Here is an 11,352-nt window from a genome sequence, read left to right as displayed (position 1 = left end):
TTTGGGACTTAGGGAGTTGCAATCGTAAGTTGTAAGACCTTTGGACAGCATGGAATACGCGGTAGAAATAGAACCGGTGCTTGACCAAAAACGAAAAGTGGTTGGAGTTCATATTATGGAGTAATATTTTTAGAAGAGTCGGAGTCAATGTTAGGTGAAAAAGATACATTGGTCCAAATGAAATGTGAAAACAAGAAAGAAGCAAGCAAAAGGACCTTTCTTTCTTGATTTCGAGTACGCGTTGTACAATTAATTATAATTGAAGGGGAATGAGTGTGATATTAGTATCGTTTTGTTTGTTTTGATAAAAAATTTTGTGTAAAGATAATTTTTCATATTTTTTTAGTATTTGGTAATATATAAAAAATGAGCCAAAGAAAAATTATATTTGATTAACATAAAAAGCATGACTTATTTTTAAATATTGTTTTTCATTAAAAAAAATTTAGAAAATAACTTTATCACATAGAAAGCTAAATAAGGAAAGCTAGAAAGTTGTTTTTCAACTCATTTAAAGTTGTTACCAAACATTGAAAACTGAATTAATTTTATAAAAAATACTTCTTGAAAAATGACTCATTTTCTAAAAAAATATCATTACCAAAACAAATAGAGCATAAAGAAACCTATAAGCTTTTATGTTCAGTGTTAACTACCCCCAACAACCAATGCCAATTTAAAAATTTTCATATGCATAATATTTTACAAACTTTCCACACGTAACAACCAAACTTATCAGTAATAACATGTTTGATAGACTATAATAAGCACTTATTCCTATGGTTTAGCTATTCTTAAATTTTGTTATATTTTTATTACAGAAAATAGTTATTCCTTATGAAAAGTTATTATTTAAAATGAGAAATAATTATTTTTCTCCAAAAAGATTGTAATATCTATTCCTTAAGAGGTGTAATAATTTAAAAAATAAATATATTTCCAAATAAATAAAATTTTCATAAACACATAAAAAAAATATTATTTTTAAGGAAATATAATTGTATGAATAAGTTATTTTTTAAAATAAATCTTAAATTTTATTCTAATCTTACAACTTAATTAGAACCAAACTTATGAATATTTTTTGTTATTCTATTACAACACATTTTTATTCCCAATAATAAAGATTAGAGAAAACATTGGGTCAGGCTGTGGCGTAAAACAATGGTTTTATGCTAACCAATAGAATCTTGCCACGTTACCCTTTTGTACTTATCACTTAAATCCCTAATCAAAACAAAACAAAAAAAAAAAAAAACAAACAAAAAAAAAAAGCTTACTCCCAAGCACTCTGAAACTGTGAAGACCTCTCTCTCTCTCACACAAATAGACTGTGTCTCGATTGAAGAGATTTGCAAAATATGAGGGATTTTACTGCTTCACATTTCACACCACAGGTACATAGGCTTATTCACCTCTTCGATTCCTTTTTTTTAACGTTTTGTTTGGTTTATAAGAGAAAGCAAAGAAAATAGAGTATCTTTTAGAAAATAAGGAGCTGAGCTCAACTAAGCTTGGTAGTTGCTTTATTAGGCTTGATTTAGTTGAGCTGGGAGGAGTGTACCGTTTTCTCAGCTCCCAAACGGAGCTATGGGGCATAAGCTTTTTTTTTTTTTTTTCTTAATTCATTTTGTTTTAATTAGAGATTTAAGTGGTAAGTACAAAAGGTGACGTGGCAAGATTCTATTGGCTGGCGTAAAACCAGTGTTTTATGCCACAGCCTGACCCAATATTTTCTCTAAAGATTATCCTTCATGTCATAATCCTCATCTAGTATACCAAACATGCCCTAGGAATAGTTATTCTATTACAACATCTTTTATTTATAGTAGCAAGGATTTTTTTTTTTTTTTATGGGATAATAATAAAGGAGTCTTTTGACTCAATATTGCTAAATTTAAAACATATTTGCATTATAAGTACTGTTCCAAGTTATTTAGGAAAATGAGGAGAGAGATTGAATTTCGGCAACAGTGTTGCCGAAATTCAACAAAAAGTAGGAGAGAGAATAAGAAAAAAGATGAAAAAGAAAAGTGAAACAGTAACCTTAAATTTCGGCAACAGTGTTGCCAAAATTCATTTGCCCAATTTTCTTGTGTTGCTTGGACGTGTGAGTGTGAGAAGCAAAAAAAAAGTAATTGCGGCAATAGTATTGCCGAAAATGGTAGGAAAAAAAAAAGTGAATGCCAAAATCTGGGGAAGAATTAAAGAAAAATATAATATGCTACTTACACAATATTTTTACAATATTTTCACAACAAATCACAGGTAACTGGTTATTATTAATTCAAATTTAAATTTAACATTGAGATTACTATTTTAATCCAACAATAACAATAAATAACAACCTGACACTTAGAATTTGTTATAAAAATATTGTAAAAATTGTGTGCACTTCATTTCTAAAAAAAAAAAAAAAAAATTCCCAATTGTGGCAATGGTATTGCCGAAATACCATTGCCACAATTGAAAAAAAAAAAAAAATCATTGGGAAATTTTTTTTTTTTTTTTTTTTTTTTAGAAATGAAGTGCACACAATTTTTACAACAAATTTTAAGTGTCAGGTTGTTACTTATTGTTATTGTTGGATTAAAATAGTAATCTCAATGTTAAATTTAAATTTGAATTAATAATAACCAATTACCTGTGATTTGTTGTAAAAATATTGTGTACGTAGCACATTATATTTTTCTTTAATTCTTCCCCAGATTTTAGCATTCACTTTTTTTTTTCCTACCATTTTCGGCAATACTATTGCCGCAATTACTTTTTTTTTTTTTTGACACCCACTCATTATTGCACTTCTCATACTCACACGTCCGGGCAGCACAAGAAAATTGAGCAGATGAATTTCGGCAATAGTGTTGCCAAAATTCAAGGTTACTGTATTGCTGAAATACCATTGGGAAATTTTTTTTTTTTTTTTCAATTGTGGCAATGGTATTTCGGCAATACCATTGCCACAATTGGGAATTTTTTTTTTTTGTTTTTTTAGAAATGAAGTGCACACAATTTTTACAATATTTTTACAACAAATTTTAAGTGTCAGGTTGTTACTTATTGTTATTGTTGGATTAAAATAGTAATCTCAATGTTAAATTTAAATTTGAATTAATAATAACCAGTTACCTGTGATTTGTTGTGAAAATATTATAAAAATATTGTATACGTAACACATTATATTTTTCTTTAATTCTTCCCTAAATTTTAGCATTCACTTTTTTTTTCCCTACCATTTTCGGCAATACTATTGCCGCAATTACTTTTTTTTTTTTGGCACCCACTCATTATTGCACTTCTCACACTCACACGTCCGGGCAGCACAGGAAAATTGGGCAGATAAATTTCGGCAATTGGGCAGATAAATTTCAGCGACAGTGTTGCCAAAATTCAAGGTTATTGTTTCATTTTTCTCTTTCCTCCTTTTTCTTATTCTCTCTCCTACTTTTTGTTGAATTTCAGCAACAGTGTTGCCGAAATTCAATCTCTCTTCTTATTTTCTTAAATAACTTGGAACAGTACCTATAACGCAAATATGTTTTAAATTTAGCAATATTTAGCCAAAAGACTCATAATAAAGCTTATTATTTCTAAAGTAATCTCCATTCAATTTACTAAACATTCCCTAATAGAATGTCTAATTTGTCACAAATCTAAAATTTTAAGGGGTTAATTGTTCAAATTGAAAATGTAAGAATTAACACTTAAGTCAAATCCGATGCTTTATCCCAAAAAAAAAAAGAAAAAAAAAAAGGAGTCAAATTCGATGGTCGTTTATTTTTTATTTTTAATAAACCAAATTCTAAGGGCGTTGTGCATAGAAACCCCTATTTCTAATATAGTATAACAATGTTAATTGGTAAGGGGAAGAGTACCAAATGAAGTTAGGCAAATTACTAATATAGACTAGTTGAAGTAGTCAAATTACTAATATAGATTCATTAAAGTTTGTTCCTAAAAATAATAAATAAATAAATAAAAAAGATTAGTTAAAGCTTATTAGCTTTGTTGTAATAATATTTTGCTTATATACAAGTAGGAACAAATCTTATACCAAAAAATAAAATAAAATTTGACATATAATATAGTTATGGGATCAAAAAATTGACATGTAAGATTCTCATTGATTTCTTTTAATTCTATGTTTATACTTGGAATAAACAAGGACTTCGTTGGAGAAAGTCCTTTTCGAGGTCACGAGACTCAAAACTGGAAATGGAATGAGAGGAGAGCTGGATAAATTGTCCGTTGTCCAACCTAAATCATCTTTTCCGCCTACCAATATTGACCTCTAATAAGAACAACCCCGAATTCAAAAACAAAAAACAATAGTTAGTAGAAACATTAAAAAAAATTTACAAACTTTTTATAGTTTCACAAATAATGATTAAATCTTTACAAAATATGTGAGTGATGGGTTTATTGATTTGGAACATGACATCAATTCGGAAAATTGAGACTTGGGACACTCCCTTCCTTATATAATAATAATAATAATAATTATCACGTTACATATGTTTATTTGACACTATTTATATTTATATTATGTACAAGTCACTCATTTGTTGAGAAAAAGCCCTGAAATTTTTACTATTGTGGTGGTATTTTTTTATTTGAAAAAAAAAAAAAAAAAAAAAAAAATAACTGGAAATGGAATGAGAGGAGAGCTGGATAAATTGTCCGTTGTCCAACCTAAATCATCTTTTCCGCCTACCAATATTGACCTCTAATAAGAACAACCCCGAATTCAAAAACAAAAAACAATAGTTAGTAGAAACATTAAAAAAAATTCACAAACTTTTTATAGTTTCACAAATAATGATTAAATCTTTACAAAATATGTGAGTGATGGGTTTATTGATTTGGAACATGACATCAATTCGGAAAATTGAGACTTGGGACACTCCCTTCCTTATATAATAATAATAATAATAATAATAATAATTATCACTTTACATATGTTTATTTGACACTATTTATATTTATATTATCTACAAGTCACTCATTTGTTGAGAAAAAGCCCTGAAATTTTTACTATTGTGGTGGTATTTTTTTATTTGAAAAAAAAAAAAAAATCCTTCCACAAGCTACGTCTACCATTTTAAGCATGGACAAAATTTAGTTACAAATTTGATTGTAACCATTAACTATAAATTAATTAAATTTCATTAAAAAAAATAATATAGTTACATATTTTGAAAATCTAATTGTTGGATTGCATGTTCTTTATGTCCTTTATACGCATTTCAAATTTCATGTCAATCAAATTTTATTTATTATTCAATCCAGAAACTTATTTTTTATGCATAATTTTATATTACAAAAACTTGAAATTTAAACATTTGATTGATAACAAAGCAATTGATCTCTGATCTTTTGAAAATTTTGCAAGCACGGAGAATATAAGAAAAGAATGTAATCCAATTATAGATTTGTCAAAATTCACATCTAAAAAAAATATATTGAGTAAAGTTGTAACCATTTGTAACTAAATTTTATCCTTTAAGAATTTTTAATAATTAATTTTTTTTTCTTGTGCAATGGGGGAAGGAGGTTTGTAGGAGGAAGGAGAAAGTTTTTTTGTTAAAAACAAAATTTATTCCGAAAAAAGAAAGACAAAGTTTGACTACAAACTTAGTTGTAGCCAATAGCTACAACTCTCATTACAAAAAAAAAAATAATAATAATAATAATAACTTAACTACATATCTTGAAAATCTAACTATTAGTTTGCATATTCTTTGTGTTCTTAACACACATGTTAAATTTTGTGCTAATCGGATATTATTTACTATTCAATCCATAAAATTATTTTTGTGCATAATTTTAGACTATAAAAATTTGAAATTTAAACATTTAATTGATGACATAACCATTGGCTATAAACTCTAAACTTTGTCAAAAGAATATGGCTAAATTGCAAACTACACATCTAAAGTTTGGGGGTGTTTGGACTTTATACCTTAAAATTTCAAAATTTGAATTTTACCTCATAAAGTTTTATTCCATTTACATCAACAGCCCTTCCATCTATATATATTTTTTTTATTAAAGGTCACATAAGCTTGTTATGCGTGTTTAGATCATCTAATAAAACTATGCCATGTTATTTTTAATTATTTATTTTTTTATTTTGTGGCATCATTTTATTAGACAAACTAAACATGCATGAAAAATTTATATGTCACTTAACACAAAATATGGATGAATGAGCCACTAATGTAAATAGAATAGAACTCTAGAAAGTAAAATCTGGCTTGTTTGTTTTTCTATTTCAAACTCACATTTTTACATTTTAAACAACATTACATACTTTTTCACACACTTTTCACCCACACATATTTCAAAAAATAAAATAAAAAAAAATTCTCATCTCAAACTACTCTATCAAACACCCCCTATTCTTAAATTTTAGAATGTAAAATTCAACATCTCCAAATTTTAAAATGGAAGTTTGCGCAAAAGAATAAAGCCTTTTGACTCATTGAGTCCTAAGTAAAACATACGTGGAGAAACAGTAGCCGCATAAAAAAAAAAAAAGATTAAGTTTTTTTTTTTTTTTTTGAGAAAGATAAAATTAAGTAATTAGTCAAACTTCTCGTATCTGTTATCCCACCTTTGTATGTGGAGAAACAGTAGCCGCATAAAAAAAAAAAAAGATTAAGTTTTTTTTTTTTTTTTTGAGAAAGATAAAATTAAGTAATTAGTCAAACTTCTCGTATCTGTTATCCCACCTTTGTAACAATAAATATTAAACAATTATGAACAAATTGATAACCACATTTTATGGGTCCCATTCAGAAGAAATCTTAAAGTTGAAAACCCAGAGATCATAGGACTGAGTTCCACTAATCATCGGTGGCTAGAATAGGGACGGACTTTTTTTTTACAAGATACAAATTATACTTTAACCTAACTTAAATGTATATATGTGTAAAAGTCGTTCTTGGAGATTTGAACTAGGAATGGCAACGGGTTGAGTTCGGGTTGGGTTTTTTCATACCTGGATCCGACTCGTGGGCCAAGACTCATGGCCTGGACCTAGCACGTTTACTAAGCAGGTTTTTTTTCCTGGGGCTCAAACCCGCCCCAACCGAGCCCCGTTAAGGGATTGGGCCCAATTCGTGGCCCAACTAAAAAAAAAAAAGAATTGAAGCCCAAATTTATTTTCGCCTATATTCTACTCCTGCATATTCTAATTCAAGCCTAGATAACATGGCCCATATGCCAAGCCCAACCAGGAAAAAAAAAAAATTGAAGCCCAAATTTAGTTTTGCCTACATTCAAGCCTGCATATTCTAATTCAAGCCTAGATAACGTGGCCCAAATGCCAAATTAGTCCAAATCATAAACTACTAATCATAAATCAATAAATCACTTGTTACTTATAAATCTATAAATCAATAAACCATAACTAATATCATAATCATAATTCAATAAATCATAACTAAGATTTTAAATCAATAAATCACCTAGCTAAGATAACCATTTAATCATTAATCAACAAAATCATAACTAAAATCACCTGCTAAACATAAACATAAACTAAATCCAACAAGTCCAAGAAATAAGTATCAAAAGTCCAACGAGTCCAAGAAATTAAAAAGTTACAAAATAAATCCTACAAGTTTAGAATAATTACAAACCAACAAATTAATCCAACAAGGCTAATAAATTAAAAAAAAAGCTACTAAATTAGTACAAAATGTTTAATCTTCCACAATTGTGACACAACTTCCATCATCTTCATTTGGCTTCCCATTATCAAGAATTGATTAGAATGAACAATCTCCAGATAAAGTTGAAGAACCTACAACAATGAATTAAAAAATGGAATAAACTTCATCAAACTGTAACTAGCAAATATAAAAACACAATTTTGATTTTATAAATAGAAATTAGACAATTGCTAACCGTTGATTTCACTCTATAACCAATTCTGAGCACACATTATTGCTTCTATAGTCTTGGGATGTAGCCTACTATGGTGTGGACTTAAAAGTCTCACACTAATGCTAAAGGCAGATTCTAAAGCAACAGTTGTAACGGGAATGACTAAAATATCTCTTGCAATCCTTTGTAAAGTAGGATACTTGAGACCATTACTTTTCCATCATGCCAAAATATCAAAGTCTTCACTCCTTTTCAACACCCACTTATCAATGAAATGATCAAATTTCATTCTAGCACTCCTATGTTTCTTTGAACTACTTGAACTATTGTTCACAAACAAATCAAAACATGACATTGCCCCACTCAACCTAAAATTCATTTGTGCCACTTGATTTGAAGTACTTGTAGGCATATGAGAACATCCTTCATTATTTACAGGAGACTCATCTAAATCTCCATACTCATCAAGTAAATCAAAACAAAGATTCTTAATTTTTTCAATCTCTAGACAGACAGACAGACAAGCAAAACATACTTACAAGAGCTGTCCATTGGGCCAAAAGACAGATAGAGACATTCTAGACATAGGTCTTAACTGCGTCTCTCTTTTAGTCCTCATCACTCTCTCAACCCTGAATCACTTGTTGCCATTGTCAAAGAACTTCCAACAACACATTCACGACCCCCTACCCCCCAATCCTAAACGCACAACAAACAGATTAGTAAGTAAACTTGCAACCCCTTCTCTATTTCATATTCATTGAATTACGTAACACTGTTAATTCTTTTTCACACATCTTTTTTTGATAGTTAACAACGACTTTGCTTCATATATATCCATTGAATTTAACAATATCAAAATTCAAATGCATAGATGAAACTTCAATCGCATATAATGGAATAAGCAACCATATGAATCTAAAAAATATTCATATCTACCTTGCTTTTGGAAACAAAACTACATTATAATGCTATTTGGTGATTTTATTTATCAATATGGTTGCATCTCAACAATAAATAAAGCCAGTAGTCTAATTATTGTTGGTAAGACCGTAAGAGTATGATTGAGCAAGACTAGGGGATAATTTATAAATTTTTTTGTGAAGTGATAGAAGAAACCTACCATGGATGACCCATAGGAGATTTAATTTTATTTTCTTTACAACTTTGAAATTATATTTTATATTGTTTTGCTATTTTGTTTGGTGCTTGGAATTTTCAACATTTTGCTCCATTGTGAATCTATTTGGTTTAAACCTGTGTCCATATCCATGGAAACTAACAAGGAGTAGAATATCATTTTGCGTCTAAAGTAGCACTGTTTACAAGAATATGCCTATCAGTTCACATCAGTCACATGTTTATAGTATGTTTCCTCATACATGCCGCATTATGAAACTATTGGTCTATAGATTTACCCCCACCATCTTTCCTTCCCTCCCAAATTGGCGATGTATCTTAAATTCCTTTTAGACTTGATATGTGATCTTTTCATTTGACTTTTTTTTCCTCCCTATGCTACGATAAATCTGAGTTGTTAAGTATTATGGTTGTTTAATTTATCACTACAACATAGTTTTTGTGTGAGAAGCTGCCTAACTTCAAAGTTCAAGACAAAGAATTCCATCATGAGTTTTGTGCTTTGTAGTCTTTGAAGGAGTAATCTGTTTGGTTAGATTGTATTGAGTAATCTGTTTGCAGTGAGTACTGCTATTTGTGATTAGCAGTTGTTGCTACTCTTTTGCGGTTTTATTGATAGTGTGTTTTGTATTTTGATAGTTAAAAGTTGCATCTTAGTCTCTGTATGTTTGTTGCCGTGCTGCTTTTTTTTTTTTTTGGTTCTAAATTGGAGTTCAATTTCACATCACATGAGTCCATCTATTTTTTTTTTTTTAATTTTTGTGGAAAATGAATTATTGGGTGCAAAAATTGAATAGTCTAAATCTAATTAAATTCTAAACCATATATATATATATATAATGAGAAAACATTACATATTTTAGAAATATATGGTTTAAAAAGTTGTAAGCTAATATCATGTATAATAAATGATGTTCTAATAATGTGAGAAAATGGAAAAGTTTTAAAATTAGTAAAAAATTGATGCTATTAAATGATGTTTTTTTTTTTTTTTAAATTTATAAAAATTACCCGGGACACTTATTCTACATCATAATAAACACAAGCGTTTGAATCTCGCCTACCTTTAAAAAAAAAAAAAAAAAAATCCAATTGATATATTGGCTTGATTGTAACCAACAATCAACATGTAGTGATGCTCTCATCCAAAAAAAAAAAAAACATGTAGTGATGCCATCTATCTCAAATTCGGGGAATATATATATATATATATATAATGCTTAATATAATGTTTGAAGGAGGAGTAAGTTTAAGAGTTGGATGTAGACCGTAGAGTATAAAGTCAAAAAAATGATAATCACAATAATTACGTAACCGCATCTCTTAAAAAAGAAAAAAAGAAAAAAAGAAAAAAAAAGATTACGTGACCGTGTATCTTATCTATATGGTTCAAATGGAGCCTTTACCTTTATTTTCATGTTTCAATCAAATTCTCTGTACAATATAAGGAGTAACATATATGAATTCAATCATTTTGACAGCAAAGACAATAATGCCTGACAGTGTTGATAGTTTGAATATTTGATGCAAGTAATGGTTTTATTCAAGTAAGTAATAAACCATCTCAATATCACATTGGTAAGGTGTGATATTAAGAAAAGATTTATCACTTGCTCCGCGATACAAACTGTCACATGCAATTTTAGTATTGGTGTGTAAGTGTATTCTATTATCTCATCTCTCTTCCCTTATATGTGTGTGTGTCTTAGATGGTATTGTTTATTAAAAAAAAAAAAAAGAACTGGGCGTTATGTGTATATTAAATAAATTGTTAAATTATAACAAATGAGATCAAACAGAAAAGTTTTAAAATTGGTAAGAAATTGATGCTATTACATGATATTATCACTTATATTTGAATTTCAATTCTAACTTTCTAAGACTACTTCCTAAAAAAAAAAAAAAAACTTTCTAAGACTGAAACTGACGTGTCAGTGAAAAGAAAATTGATTTCATTTTTTTTTTTCACTTAAATGATCATTTAATTAGGATTTAAAATAAAAATATTCTAATAAGAGTAATCACCTTGAGATTCGACCATCCCATTAAATTAAAACGTTTCTAGGACGTGGATTTTAGATTAGTTTATCAAGAAATTCCAAGGATAATCATTCTACATCAATAAATGAGATGTGTTTAAATCCTGTCTAGAAAAAAACAATAATCCAATTGATATATATTGGCTTAAAAGAGTTGGATTTAAAAGTGTAAAGGCTAAAAAATGATAATTACAATGCTTACGTGGCCGTGTATATATATAGAATGGTTCAAGTGGAGTAGAGCTTTACCTTTCTTTTTTTTTTCTTTTTTCTTTTGGAG

This window comes from Quercus suber, unplaced genomic scaffold, assembly GCF_002906115.3.
Source record: "Quercus suber isolate HL8 unplaced genomic scaffold, Cork oak 2.0 scaffold_30, whole genome shotgun sequence".
Lineage (NCBI taxonomy): Eukaryota > Viridiplantae > Streptophyta > Magnoliopsida > Fagales > Fagaceae > Quercus > Quercus suber.
This window is presented reverse-complemented; position numbering follows the sequence as displayed.